A 13,189-nucleotide genomic window follows, 5' to 3' on the forward strand; every position below is an offset into this window, starting at 1 on the left:
TTTTAGTCATTTGGCAGACGCTCTTATCCAGAGTGACTTACAGTAGTGAATGCATACATGTATTTTTTTTCTTCTATTTTTCGCACTGGTCCCCCATGGGAATTGAACCCACAACCCTGGCGTTGCAAACACCATGCTCTACCAACTGAGCCACACGGGACCTCTTTGACATGTGTAGAAGCAATGTGGGGTAAGCAGGTGGCTGGATTTAGGAACACACGGACATCACAGTGTGCGCAGATGTCACGGTTGTCATAAGGAGAAGCGGACCAAAGTGCAGCATGTGTGTCGTTCCACATTTTATTTACACTGTGAAACTATGCAATACATAAATAAACTGAATGACAAAAACAACAAACCGTGATGCAGAGGTGAAACATACACTGACTCAAAGATAATCTCCCACAAACACAGGTGGAAAAAAAACCCTACTTAAGTATGATCTCCAATTAGAGACAACGAGAACCAGCTGCCTCTAATTGGAGATCATCCCAAACAAAATCCCCAACATAGAAATACAAAACTAGAACCTGAACATAGAAATATAATACATAGAAGAAGAAAAAACCTGTCACGCCCTGACCTACTCTACCATAGAAAATAACATCATTCTATGGTCAGGACGTGACAGCAGACAGGCGTGTGAAGGCCAGCACGGGAGAGATGAACAGAGGCAGCTGCTGTCTGTGTTGCATCTGTTCATATAATCTCTGTCATAAATTACTGCAGTTTAAGACCATCCATAGAACGTACTATAAGCTAGTTAAACTGAATATCTTGCACTTCATTATTCTTTTGGAGGTGTAAAACACACAAAAGGGGACATAATTGTATGTGTTATGATCTTGTGAAGGCTGGCTGAAGTCTGGCAAAGTGTATGTCTATAGATTCTCCCTGTTTTTGTTTTCTTGGAAATGTTGATACTGGAGACCGTTATCAGACGAAACTGTGTAACCTAGCATTTATAGTGGCTAAGACATGCATTTCTATTAATTTGAAGGTTGGTTATCTTCCCACAATGTCACAATGGATGGCAGAAATGTCAAGTTATGTATCACTAAATTTGATTTATTACAAGATTAAGGGTACACTATGCAACTTTCTTAAGGTCTGGATTCCTTTAATGGAATACTGTATGACAAAAGGAGTCTGTATTGAAAACATGACCACGTCAGGGGAGATACCTATTTAGGCAATCCTTAGCTGCTGGGCTGCTCAGTCCTGGCTCTGGGGGTCTACCATACTGTTGGTTGTCACTCTGTCCTTGGCCTAACACACCTGAAACCAATAATGAATGTTTCACTAAGATCCTAAAGCTGAGTGGGGTGTGTTGTGTTGGGGCGCTGCAGGGCCGTACACCTCTAGGGGCAGGACGGGGTGACCCAGCCACAGGGTATGCAAGTAAAAAGAGCTCTGCAGTATATGGAGGATGTACTCTTTCTGTGTGTTAATGTGTAGGGGGTTTATCTGTGTTTTTATTAAACTTTTGATGGGATGGAAGTTGTGTTGGGGAGAGAGTTGAGTTATTGACTAGACTGGTGGTGGTGCAGGCGGCTCGGGCTGGCTGGGCGGTCTGGCTGAAATTTGATATAGAGGATGTCTTAATAATGAGAATCAAATGTAAAGTCTTTGTACTTTATTTGTAAGAGTGGTTGATTTGTTACGCTGTTGGTTAAAGGTGTAACACAATATTGATTATTATTTTCACTGTAGAGCCTCTAGCCCTGCTCATTATACCTTATCCAACCTCTCAGTTCCTCCACCCACACATGCTATGACATCTTCTGGTTTCAATGATGTTTCTAGAGACAATATCTCTCTCATAATCACTAAATGCCTAGGTTTACCTCCTCTGTACTCACATCCCACCATACCTTTGTCTGTACATTATACCTTGAAGCTATTTTATCGCCCCCAGAAACCTGCTCCTTTTTCTCTCTATTCTGGACGTCACAGACGACCAATTCTTATAGCTTTTAGCCGTACCCTCATACTTATTCTTCTCTGCTCCTCTGGGGATGTAGAGGTGAATCCAGGCCCTGCAGTGCCTGGCTCCACTCCTACTCCCCAGGCGCTCTCTTTTGATGACTTCTGTAACCGTAATAACCTTGGTTTCATGCATGTTAACATTAGAAGCCTCCTCCCTAAGTTTGTTTTATTCACTGCTCTAGCACACTCTGCCAACCCGGATGTCCTAGCTGTGTCTGAATCTCGGCTTAGGAAGTCCACCAAAAACTCTGAAATCTTCATCCCTAACTACAACGTTTTCAGACAAGATAGAACGACCAAAGGGGGCGGTGTTGCAATCTACTGCAGAGATAGCCTGCAGAGTTCTGTCCTGCTATCCAGGTCTGTACCCAAACAATTTGAACTTCTACTTTTAAAAATCCACCTCTCCAAAAACAAGTCTCTCACCGTTGCCGCCTGCTATAGACCCCCCTCGGCCCCTAGTTGTGCTCTGGACACCATATGTGAACTGATTGCCCCCCATCTATCTTCAGAGCTCGTGCTACTAGGTGACCTAAACTGGGACATGCTTAACACCCCAGCCATCCTACAATCCAAGCTTGATGCCCTCAATCTCACACAAATTATTAATGAACCCACCAGGTACAAACCCAAAGCCGCAAACACTGGCACCCTCATAGATATCATCCTAACCAACGTGCCCTCTAAATACACCTCTGCTGTTTTCAACCAAGATCTCAGCGATCACTGCCTCATTGCCTGCACCCGTAATGGGTCAGCGGTCAAACGACCTCCACTCATCACTGTCAAACGCTCCCTGAAACATTTCAACGAGCAAGCCTTTCTAATCGACCTGGCCCTGGTATCCTGGAAGGATATTGACCTCATCCCGTCAGTAGAGGATGCCTGGTTATTTTTTTTAAATGCCTTCCTCTCCATCTTAAATAAGCATGCCCCTTTCAAGAAATTTAGAACCAGGAACAGATATAGCCCTTGGTTCTCCCCAGACCTGACTGCCCTTAACCAACACAAAAATATCCTGTGGCGTTCTGCATTAGCATCGAACTGCCCCCGCGATATGCAACTTTTTAGGGAAGTTAGAAACCAATACACACAGGCAGTTAGAAACGCCAAGGCTAGCTTTTTCAAACACAAATTCGCTTTGTGCAACTCCAACTCTAAAAAGTTCTGGGACATTGTAAAGTCCATGGAGAATAAGAACACCTCCTCCCAACTGCCCACTGCACTGAGGATAGGAAACTCTGTCACCACCGATAAGCCCACTATAATTGAGAATTTCAACAAGCATTTTTCTACGGCTGGCCATGCTTTCCACCTAACTACCCCTACTGCATTCAACAGCACTGCACCCCCCACAGCTACTCGCCCAAGCCTCCCCCATTTCTCCTTCTCCCAAATCCATTCAGCTGATGTTCTGAAAGAGCTGCAAAATCTGGACCCCTACAAATCAGCTGGGCTTGACAATCTGGACCCTTTCTTTCTAAAATTATCTGCCGAAATTATTGCAACCCCTATTACTAGCCTGTTCAACCTCTCTTTCGTGTCGTCTGAGATTCCCATAGATTGGAAAGCAGCTGCTGTCATCCCCCTCTTCAAAGGAGGTGACACTCTTGACCCAAATTGCTACAGACCTATATCCATCCTACCCTGCCTTTCTAAGGTCTTCGAAAGCCAAGTTAACAAACAGATTACCGACCATTTCGAATCCCACCGCACCCTCTCCGCTATGCAATCTGGTTTCAGAGCTGGTCATGGGTGCACCTCAGCCACGCTCAAGGTCCTAAACGACATCGTAACCGCCATCGATAAGAAACAATACTGTGCTGCCGTATTCATTGACCTGGCCAAAGCTTTTGACTCTGTTAATCACCACATCCTCATCGGCAGACTCAGTAGCCTTGGTTTCTCAAACGATTGCGTCGCCTGGTTCACCAACTACTTCTCTGACAGAGTTCAGTGTGTCAAATCGGAGGGCCTACTGTCTGGACCTCTGGCAGTCTCTATGGGGGTACCACAGGGTTCAATTCTTGGGCCAACTCTTTTCTCTGTATACATAAATGATGTCGCTCTTGCTGCTGGTGAATCTCTGATCCACCTCTACGCAGACGACACCATTCTGTACACTTCTGGCCCTTCTTTGGACACTGTGTTAACAACCCTCCAGACGAGCTTCAATGCCATTCAACTCTCCTTCCGTGGTCTCCAACTGCTCCTAAATACAAGTAAAACTAAATGCATGCTCTTCAACCGATCGCTGCCTGCACCTGCCCGCCTGTCCAGCATCACTTCTCTGGACGGTTCTAACTTAGAATTTGTGGACAACTACAAATACCTAGGTGTCTGGTTAGACTGTAAACTCTCCTTCCAGACTCACATCAATCATCTCCAATCCAAAGTGAAATCTCGAATTGGCTTCCTATTTCGCAACAAAGCATCCTTCACTCATGCGCCAAACATACCCTCGTCAAACTGACCATCCTACCAATCCTCGACTTCGGCGATGTCATTTACAAAATAGCTTCCAATACCCTACTCAACAAGCTGGATGCAGTCTATCACAGTGCCATCCGTTTTGTCACCAAAGCCCCATATACTACCCACCACTGCGACCTGTACGCTCTCGTTGGCTGGCCTTCGCTTCATAATCGTCGCCAAACACATTGGCTCCAGGTCATCTACAAGACCCTGCTAGGTAAAGTCCCCCCTTATCTCCGCTCACTGGTCACCATAGCAGCACCCACCTGTAGCACGCGCTCCAGCAGGTATATCTCTCTGGTCACCCCTAAAGCCAACTCCTCCTTTGGTCGTCTCTCCTTCCAGTTCTCTGCTGCCAATGACTGGAACGAACTACAAAAATCTCTGAAACTGGAAACACTTATCTCCCTCACTAGCTTTAAGCACCAGCTGTCAGAGCAGCTCACAGATCACTGCATCTGTACATAGCCCATCTATAATTTAGCCCAAACTACTACCTCTTCCCCTACTGTATTTATTTATTTTATTTATTTTGCTCCTTTGCACCATATTATTTATATTTTATCTCTGAACTTTCTTCAAACTACAAATCTACCATTCCAGTGTTTTTCTTGCTATACTTTATTTACTTTGCCACCATGGCATTTTTTTGCCTTTACCTCCCTTATCTCACATCATTTGCTCACATTGTATATAATCTTATTTTTTTTTTATTTTTTTTCTTCTACTGCATCATTGATTGTATGTTGTTTTACTCCATGTGTAACTCTGTGTTTTTGTATGTTGTCGAACTGCTTTGCTTTATCTTGGCCAGGTCGCAATTGTAAATGAGAACTTGTTCTCAACTTGCCTACCTGGTTAAATAAAGGTGAAATAAATAAATAAAATAATTGAATTATCATTGATCTAGTTCAGTCTTATCAATCAATTAAACATATTCAATAACGGTCTCTTACCTAGCTTGATGACTGCCGCATTTTTGCTTACTTTTTGTATTTCCAAATACACACGAAGACCCCATTAAGGCCATGGGTCATATTAGACTATTCGCTCCGGGTTTGGAGCGAGTAGTCGTGCTGCACTTCGCTCCGCAGGTAATATTACATTTCATTACATTACAACGGTTTGATTTGTTTGATCTAAGCAATTTTTTAGCTAGCTACATAGCTGTCTTTGTTTCAAAGATAATTGTGTAGGTTAGAGTAGTTTAGAGTAATTATCGAGGTTAGCTAGCCAGCTATTTTCGTCCTGCTAGCTAGCCAACTTCTACCGACTAGCAGCACTGTAGAAAATAATACATTACAATGGAACGATTTGATTAGTGTAGTGTTAGCTAGCTACATAGTTGTCTTTGCTGTCTTTGTATCTAAGATAATTGTGTAGTTTAGAGTAATTATCGAGGTTAGCTAGCCAGCTATTTCCGTCCCCCGTCACGCCATTTCCCAAACCTAGCCAACTATTACCGACGAGCAGCATTGTAGAAACTAAATACATTACAAAGGAACGTCTTGATTAGTGTTATGTTAGCTAGCTACATAGTTGCCTTTGTATCATGATAATGGTGTAGTACTGAAACTATCGAGGTTACCTAGCCAGCTACACTTTCAAACAAAGTCAACAACGCAGCCACTGCTAGCTAGCCTACTTCACCAGCCAGCAGTACTGTATCATTTTAGTCATTTTAGTCAATAAGATTTTTGCAACGTAAGCTTAACTTTCTGAACATTCGAGACGTGTAGTCCACTTGTCATTCCAATCTCCTTTGCATTAGCGTAGCCTCTTCTGTAGCCTGTCAACTATGTGTCTGTCTATGCCTGTTCTCTTCTCTCTGCACAGGCCACACAAACGCTTCACACCGCGTGGCCGCTGCCACTCTAACCTGGTGGTCCCAGCGCGCACGACCCACGTGGAGCTCCAGGTCTCCGGCAGCCTCTGGAACTGCCGGTCTGCGGCCAACAAGGCAGAGTTCATCTCAGCCTATGCTACCCTCCAGTCCCTCGACTTCCTGGCGCTGACGGAAACATGGATTACCACAGATAACACTGCTACTCCTACTGCTCTCTCCTCGTCTGCCCACGTGTTCGCGCATACCCCGAGAGCATCAGGCCAGCGGGGTGGTGGCACTGGAATCCTCATCTCTCCCAAGTGGACATTCTCTCTTTCTCCCCTGACCCATCTGTCTATCGCCTCCTTTGAATTCCATGCTGTCACAGTTACCAGCCCTTTTAAGCTTAACATCCTTATCATTTATCGCCCTCCAGGTTCCCTTGGAGAGTTCATCAATGAGCTTGACGCCTTGATAAGTTCCTTTCCTGAGGATGGCTCACCTCTCACAGTTCTGGGTGACTTTATCCTCCCCACGTCTACCTTTGACTCATTCCTCTCTGCCTCGTTCTTTCCACTCCTCTCCTCTTTTGACCTCACCCTCTCACCTTCCCCCCTACTCACAAGGCAGGCAATACGCTTGACCTCATCTTTACTAGATGCTGCTCTTCCACTAATCTCATTGCAACTCCCCTCCAAGTCTCCGACCACTACCTTGTATCCTTTTCCCTCTCGCTCTCCTCCAACACTTCTCACTCTGCCCCTACTCGGATGGTATTGCGCCGTCGCAACCTTCGCTCTCTCTCTCCCGCTACTCTCTCCTCTTCCATCCTATCATCTCTTCCCTCTGCTCAAACCTTCTCCAACCTATCTCCTGATTCTGCCTCCTCAACCCTCCTCTCCTCCCTTTCTGCATCCTTTGACTCTCTATGTCCCCTATCCTCCAGGCCGGCTCGGTCCTCCCCTCCTGCTCCGTGGCTCAACGACTCATTGCGAGCTCACAGAACAGGGCTCCGGGCAGCCGAGCGGCAATGGAGGAAAACTCGCCTCCCTGCGGACCTGGCATCCTTTCACTCCCTCCTCTCTACATTTTCCTCTTCTGTTTCTGCTGCTAAAGCCACTTTCTACCACTCTAAATTCCAAGCATCTGCCTCTAACCCTAGGAAGCTCTTTGCCACCTTCTCCTCCCTCCTGAATCCTCCTCCCCCTCCTCCCTCTCTGCGGATGACTTCGTCAACCATTTTGAAAAGAAGGTCGACGACATCCGATCCTCGTTTGTTAAGTCAAACGACACCGCTGGTCCTGCTCACACTGCCCTACCCTGTGCTTTGACCTCTTTCTCCCCTCTCTCTCCAGATGAAATCTCACGTCTTGTGACTGCCGGCCGCCCAACAACCTGCCCGCTTGACCCTATCCCCTCCTCTCTTCTCCAGACCATTTCCGGAGACCTTCTCCCTTACCTCACCTCGCTCATCAACTCATCCTTGACCGCTGGCTACGTCCCTTCCGTCTTCAAGAGAGCGAGAGTTGCACCCCTTCTGAAAAAACCTACACTCGATCCCTCCGATGTCAACAACTACAGACCAGTATCCCTTCTTTCTTTTCTCTCCAAAACTCTTGAACGTGCCGTCCTTGGCCAGCTCTCTTGCTATCTCTCTCAGAATGACCTTCTTGATCCAAATCAGTCAGGTTTCAAGACTGGTCATTCAACTGAGACTGCTCTTCTCTGTGTCACGGAGGCTCTCCGCACTGCTAAAGCTAACGCTCTCTCCTCTGCTCTCATCCTTCTAGACCTATCTGCTGCCTTTGATACTGTGAACCACCAGATCCTCCTCTCCACCCTCTCTGAGTTGGGCATCTCCGGCGCGGCCCACGCTTGGATTGCGTCCTACCTGACAGGTCGCTCCTACCAGGTGGCGTGGCGAGAATCTGTCTCCGCACCACGTGCTCTCACCACTGGTGTCCCCCAGGGCTCTGTTCTAGGCCCTCTCCTATTCTCGCTATACACCAAGTCCCTTGGCTCTGTCATATCCTCACATGGTCTCTCCTATCATTGCTATGCAGACGACACACAATTAATCTTTTCCTTTCTCCCTTCTGATAACCAGGTGGCGAATCGCATCTCTGCATGTCTGGCAGACATATCAGCGTGGATGACGGATCACCACCGCAAGCTGAAACTTGGCAAGACGGAGCTGCTTTTCCTCCCGGGGAAGGACTGCCCGTTCCATGATCTCGCCATCACGGTTGACAACTCCATTGTGTCCTCCTCCCAGAGTGCTAAGAACCTTGGCGTGACCCTGGACAACACCCTGTCATTCTCCACTGACATCAAGGCGGTGACCCGATCCTGTAGGTTCATGCTTTACAACATTCGCAGAGTACGACCCTGCCTCACACAGGAAGCGGCGCAGGTCCTAATCCAGGCACTTGTCATCTCCCGTCTGGATTACTGCAACTCGCTGTTGGCTGGGCTCCCTGCCTGTGCCATTAAACCCCTACAACTCATCCAGAACGCCGCAGCCCGTCTGGTGTTCAACCTTCCCAAGTTCTCTCACGTCACCCCGCTCCTCCGCTCTCTCCACTGGCTTCCAGTTGAAGCTCGCATCCGCTACAAGACCATGGTGCTTGCCTACGGAGCCGTGAGGAAACGGCACCTCCGTACCTTCAGGCTCTGATCAGTCCCTACACCCAAACGAGGGCACTGCGCTCATCCACCTCTGGCCTGCTGGCCCCCCTACCTCTGAGGAAGCACAGTTCCCGCTCAGCCCAGTCAAAACTGTTCGCTGCTCTGGCACCCCTATGGTGGAACAAGCTCCCTCACGACGCCAGGACAGCGGAGTCAATCACCACCTTCCGGAGACACCTGAAACCCCACCTCTTTAAGGAATACCTAGGATAGGATAAAGTAATCCTTCTAACCCCCCCCCCCCCCCTAAAAGATTTAGATGCACTTTTGTAAAGTGGTTGTTCCACTGGATATCATAAGGTGGATGCACCAATTTGTAAGTCGCTCTGGATAAGAGCGTCTGCTAAATGACTTAAATGTAAATGTAAATGTAGAAATTCAGGCAATGAGCTAAAGATGCCCAAAAAAATGCGAAGACCCCAGACCCCCTACCAAGTTATGTCCCCCCACTTCTAAACCAGAGTTGCGCTCCTGTGCACAAGTGTCCCAAAGCTGAGGGAGTGAAATTATGGAGGGTGTAGGGGCTGATTAGACCCTACGAGTCAACTACATCGCCGGCTAGTGGTATAGATGCGGAAATGCACTCAACTGTTACTGCGGTTTATATCTTGTAAAATGACAGGGAGTATTTGTTCATTTGAATTCCGTGCTCATTGTATTATTTAAATGTGTAACATTTACCTCATTCAAGTCAGGGTCCTGAAATCATTGGTCCACCCCAAGCCAGATGGACATGGTTCTACAGCACCTCCACCAGCTGAAGCTAAGTAGTAACATTAACATTATGCCATTATGCCGGTGGTTTTGTTTATTAAACTGCTCCGGTTATTACCCAGTTCTGCTCTCCTGCGTCTGACTTCTCTGCCACCAGTTACGCACCACTTACAGAATTCCGCACCGAATCTATGGAGTCAGCAGGAGCTGGTATCCCTAGTATGGGGGTCGAGGAGAGCGTCCAGGAACACACAGTGATGCTCCGGGGAGCACAACAGGGGCCTCCACTACTCGCTCCCCCTGAACCCGGTTCCAGTGGGATTCACCTCGCCCTCCCCGGGGAGTACGATGGGATGGCTGCTCGCTGCCAGGGTTTCCTGCTTCAGTTGGAATTATACCTGGCCACCATCCACCCGGCTCCTTCGGGCCGTGAAAGGGTGTCCGCCCTCGTCTCATGCCTCTCGGGGAAAGCCCTGGAGTGGGCCAACGCCGTGTGGGTGGAAGGAGATGCGGTGCGTGACCACTTTGAGGAGTACACCCGTCGTTTCTGGGCAGTCTTCAACCACCCGCCCGAGGGTAGAGCGGCGGGTGAACATCTTTTCCACCTGCGGCAGGGGACGAGGAGCGCACAGGAGTTCGCTTTGGACTTTCGGACCCTGGCCGCCGGAGCGGGATGGAACGACAGGGCCCTGATCGACCACTATTGTTGCAGTTTGCGCGAGGACGTCCGTCGAGAGTTGGCCTGCAGGGACACCACCCTCACCTTCGACCAGCTGGTGGACCTGTCCATTCGTCTGGATAACCTGCTGGCTACTCGCGGACGTCCAGAGCGGGGTCTGTTGGTTCCATCCCCCAGCACCACCGCTCCGATGCCCATGGAGTTGGGAGGTGCTGCGCTCAGGGAGACCAGAGGAGGTTCCGTCTTGTGCACCATCTGTGGCCGCAGAGGTCACACTGCCGGTCGGTGCCGGGTTGGTTCCTCTGGGGGTCAAGGCAGCAGGCAGGGCACTCTGGCGTCACCCCAGGTGAGCCAGCACCATTCTCACCCAGAGCCCTCTGTTGAACCCATGTTTTTGTTTGTTACTTTCCTGAGTTTTCCCTGCATTCCCAGCATAAGGCGCTCGTCGATTCAGGCTCGGCTGGGAATTTTATAGACAGATCATTTGCACATAGTTTAGGGATCCCCATCATTCCTGTGGCTATGCCCTTCCCAGTTCACGCTTTAGACAGTCAACCATTAGGGTCAGGGTTCATTAGGTAGGCCACCGCTACTCTGGGCATGGTGACGCAGGGGGGTCACACGGAGAGAATCAGTCTCTTTCTCAGTGACTCTCCTGCGTTTCCCGTGGTGCTAGGCCTACCCTGGATAGCTTGTCATGACCCCACTGTTTCATGGCAACGGAGGGCTCTCATGGGGTGGTCGCGAGAGTGCTCGGGGAGGTGTTTAGGGGTTTCCGTAGGTGCTACTACGGTGGAAAGTCCAGACCAGGTCTCCACCGTGCGCATTCCCACCGAATATGCCGATTTGGCTCTCGCCTTCTCCAAAAATAGGCGACTCAATTACCATCCCATCGACGGGAGGATTGTGCAATAAATCTCCTGGTAGACGCCGCACTTCCCAGGAGTCACGTGTATCCCCTGTCACAGGCGAAGATGGCAGCTATGGAAACATATGTCTCCGAATCCCTGCGTCGGGAGTACATTCAGTCCTCCACTTCACCCGCCTCCTCGAGTTTATTTTTTGTGAAGAAGAAGGAGGGAGGTCTGCGCCCATGTATTGACTACGGAGGCCTAAAAAAGATCACTGTGAGGTACAGTTACCCGCTACCTCTTATCGCCACGGTGATTGAGTCAATGCACGGGGCGCGCTTCTTCACCAAACTAGATCTCAGGAGTGCTTACAAACTGGTGCGTATCCGGGAGGGAGACGAGTGGAAGACGGCGTTCAGTACGACCTCAGGGCATTATGAGTACCTCGTTATGCCGTACGGGTTGATGAATGCTCCATCAGTCTTCCAAGCCTTTGTATACAAGATTTTCAGGGACCTGCACGGGCAGGGTGTAGTGGTGTATATTGATGACATTCTGATATACTCCGCTACACGCGCCGAGCATGTGTCCCTGGTGCGCAAGGTGCTTGGTCGACTGTTGGAGCATGACCTGTACGCCAAGGCTGAAAAATGCCTGTTCTTCCAACAGTCCGTCTCCTTCCTAGGGTACCACATTTCCACCTCAGGGGTGGAGCTGGAGAGTGACTGCATCTCAGCCGTGCGTAATTGGCCGACTCCCACCACGGTAAAGGAGGTGCAGTGGTTTCTAGGGTTTGCCAATTACTACCGGAGGTTTATCCGGGGTTTTGGTCAGGTAGCGGCTCCCATTAACTCACTGCTGAAGGGGGAACCGGTACGTTTGCAGTGGTCGGCTGAGGAGGACAGGGCTTTCGGTCACCTGAAGACTCTGTTTACCTCGGCTCCCGTGCTGGACCCATCCGGATCCCTATTTGGTATTCATAGTGGAGGTGGACGCATCCGAGGCTGGGATCGGAGCCGTGCTCTCTCAGCGCTCGGGTACGCCATCGAAGCTCCGCCCCTGTGCCTTCTTCTCGAGCAAGTTCAGCTCGGCGGAGCGAAAGTATGACGTGGGGGACCGGGAGTTGTTGGCTGTCGTCAAGGCTTTGAAGGCGTGGAGACATTGGCTTGAGGGGGCTAAACACCCTTTTCTCATCTGGACTGACCACCGCAATCTGGAGTACATCCGGGCGGCGAGGAGACTGAACCCTCGCCAGGCAAGGTGGGCCGTGTTTTTCACTCGTTTTGTTTTCACCCTTTCTTTCAGACCAGGTTCCCAGAACGTGAAGGCAGATGCACTGTCCCGGCTGTATGACACAGAGGAGCGGCTCATGGATCCCACCCCCATACTCCCGGCCTCCTGCCTGGTGGCGCCGGTAGTGTGGGAGCTGGACGCGGACATTGAGCAGGCGCTATGTGCAGAGCCCGCTCCCCTCCAGTGTCCCGCTGGATGTCTGTACGTTCCGTCTGTTGTCCGTGACTGGCTGATCTATTGGGCCCACACGTCACCCTCCTCTGGTCATCCAGGTATCGGTCGGACGGTGCGCTGTCTGAGTGGGAAGTACTGGTGGCCCACTTTGGCTAAGGACGTCAGGGTTTATGTTTCCTCCTGCTCGGTGTGCTCTCAGTGTAAGGCTCCTAGGCACCTGCCCAGATGTAAGTTACACCCCTTACCCGTTTCACAACGGCCTTGGTCGCACCTGTCGGTAGCCTTCCTTACCGATCTACCTCCCTCACAGGGTAACACCACGATCCTGGTCGTTGTGGACCATTTTTCTAAGTCCTGCCATCTGCTCCCGCTGCCCGGTCTCCCTATGTCCCTACAGACTGCGGATACCTTGTTTACACACGTCTTCCAGCACTACGAGGTGCCTGAGGACATAGTGTCTGATTGGTGTCCCCAGTTCACTTCGAGGGTCTGGAGGGTGTT

The 13,189-nt window shown here is 49.5% G+C and overlaps 1 protein-coding gene across 2 annotated transcripts in view; it reads right to left on the minus strand.

Annotated features, from left to right (window-relative positions):
* gbgt1 (Globoside alpha-1,3-N-acetylgalactosaminyltransferase 1) overlaps window positions 1-13,189 on the minus strand; it is a 70,228-nt gene that overhangs the window by 29,455 nt on the left and 27,584 nt on the right. The gene's annotated exons all lie outside the window — the stretch shown is intronic.

This window comes from Salmo salar, chromosome 03 (genome assembly GCF_965601325.2).
Source record: "Salmo salar chromosome 03, fSalSal1, whole genome shotgun sequence".
Classification (NCBI taxonomy): Eukaryota; Metazoa; Chordata; class Actinopteri; order Salmoniformes; family Salmonidae; genus Salmo; species Salmo salar.